This window comes from Sapajus apella, unplaced genomic scaffold, assembly GCF_009761245.1.
Source record: "Sapajus apella isolate SASKATOON/1434 unplaced genomic scaffold, GSC_monkey_1.0 scaffold44, whole genome shotgun sequence".
In the NCBI taxonomy this organism is placed as follows: domain Eukaryota; kingdom Metazoa; phylum Chordata; class Mammalia; order Primates; family Cebidae; genus Sapajus; species Sapajus apella.
The window spans coordinates 11,677,226-11,679,590 of record NW_022436984.1 but is presented as its reverse complement, the minus strand read 5'-3'; the positions used below and the strand labels follow the sequence as shown (position 1 = coordinate 11,679,590).

The following is a 2,365-nucleotide window of genomic DNA, read 5'->3' as shown; positions in this document are numbered from 1 at the left end:
TGTTGTGCAGCTAGGACTCAGAACAATTACCTAATCTAATCCCACCTTCAACTTTTTCCTGCCCTCCCACACCTGTCTTCTGTGCTCTCTATAAGCCACTGTCTGTTATTAGCAATTTGCCTAAACACTTTCTCTCTCTCTGTGCGTTCTCTTCGTTTTTCAGTTTAACTGAAACCCTGTGCCTTCCATTCCCCCAGTAGAGTGTCTCCCCTGCAGCCCTCTCAAGGCTGGCTTTCTCCCTCTCTAGTTACTGCCGGTCCTAACAGAGGGGATGTTGCTGTGCTCCATTGCTCCCTTTCAAGTCTTTTTTCTATTAAACAGCAAATAAACAAAACAGCTTCTTTAAAGTTGTCAGACTTTTCCACTCGTCATCTCAACTTACTGTGGGCCATCTACTGACTTCCCTACCATGCTCCCCTCCTTCACTGATAACTCTAGCACCTGGCTTCCAGCCTTTTTTTCTTGTTCCTTCTGTGGTCATTCTTGGATCCTTAATGCCACATGAATGACCCAGCCCATTCCTTGATTTCTTCAGCCCCCAAAAGACCTCCTTTCCTGCATGTCTACTCACTTATAAGTCATACCCTTCTACTATGTCACTACTGCCTCCCAAATCTAGATTTGATGGCTTCCTATCAGTTCATTGACTGCAGTATTCCCTTTCAAGCAATCCTTTAATCTCATTGAAGCCTCATCCTTTCGCCCCACTGCTTGTTCATACATGTCGCCCGCATCTCCTTGCCTTCCTACTCCGCTGAGATACAGTGGTCCATCACTACAACCATTCCTTTATAAATATCCTTAGCTACTCTGTGTACCCACTTGATGAAACTTCAACTCCATTTATAAACCCAAGTCTCTACCTGTACCTATACCTAGCAGCTGAATATTGCTGGAGAAAAATCATGGAATCCTGCTGACTAGAGTATCTTTTTTATTTTGACTGAGCACAGAGGACTTTATTGATGGTACATGACAAGGTGGGGCTCCCTAGGCCCCTCCCTCTTCAGGGGGATCTGCATAGAAACTGTGAGGAGGGGAGATTTTCAGTGTTGTGGGAGACCTAGTTTGACAGGGAATTCCTAGCAGCTGAGGATCTGAGGCTGGTGGTCTGGTGGACTAAATTCTTGGAGGTCACATGGGCCATGAGGTCCACTACCCTGTTTGTTATGGCCAAATTTATTGTCATGCCAGGAAATGAGCTTGGCAAAGTTGTAGTTGAGGGCAATACCAGCCCCATCATTGAAGGTGGAAGAGTGGGTGTCTCTGCTAGAGTTGGAGGAGACAACCTGGTGCTCAGTGTAGTCCAGGATGCCCTTGAGGGGGGCCTCTGACACCTACTTCACCACCTTCTTGATGCCATCATATTTGGCAGGTTTTTCCAGGTGGCAGGTCAGATGCGTGACTGACACATTAGTGGTGGGGACACGGAAGGCCATGCCAGCAAACTTCCTGTTCAGCTCAGGGAGGACCTTGCCTACAGCTTTGGCAGCTCCAATAGATGCAGGGATGATGATCTGGAGAGCCTCGTGGCTGTCACACCAGTTTCCTGGGGGGGCCATCCACAGTCTTCTGGGTGGCAGCGATGGCATGCATCGTGGTCATGAGCCCTTCTACAATGCCAGAGTTGTCATGGATGAGCTTGGCCAGGGGGGCTAAGAAATTGGTGGTACAGGAGCCATTGCTAATTATCTTTTTTCATATTTCTCATGGTTCATGCTCATCAAAAACGTATGAACAGAACATTGCAAAACATTTGCATTTTTTTTCTTGGGCCTGTAAAACTTAGTATGTTGCCTACTCAGTCTGTAAGCATACTTTCCTTACCTGTATGCTCATTTGCTCAGCACATTTATTGAGTGCCTACTATATTCCAGGTACTATGCTACATGGAACAGTGGTGAACCATGTGCTCGGTCTTTTTTGCCCTCGCCTTTACATTTTAGCAATCTTGCCTACCAATGCTAAATTAGGAAGTCCTGTTATTTGCCTAGAGTACAGCAGGGGGCAGACAAAGCCCATCTTTCAAAATCATCTGCGGTAGCTCAGCATAACTGATGTAGCAAATTATAACTGTTGCTTAGTCTGGCTTTCAAAGGAAACTAGAATCTGGTTTTGCATTTAATTTAATACTTTGCATAAATAAATCTAAATTTTCATTTAGATGTTTGCTTAAATTGAACTGCAGCCACATTTTTATTGTTGCTAAGAGGATGGATAAAGAAACCATCATTTTCATTAGTGAATCTTGTGTCTATTTCAGCAATAGGAGCCCCCTCCTACATTCTCAGGCTTTGAGAGTGAATAAGGGGAAATTTTCGGAAACAGAGAGAGATAAAATAAATGCGTGTGTGTGTGTGTGTGT

The 2,365-nt window shown here is 44.9% G+C and overlaps 1 pseudogene; it reads right to left on the bottom strand.

Moving 5' to 3' along the window:
• Positions 1-1,063: 1,063 nt before the first annotated feature.
• Positions 1,064-2,022, bottom strand: LOC116566729 (annotated as a pseudogene).
• Between the last annotated feature and the right edge of the window lie 343 nt (positions 2,023-2,365).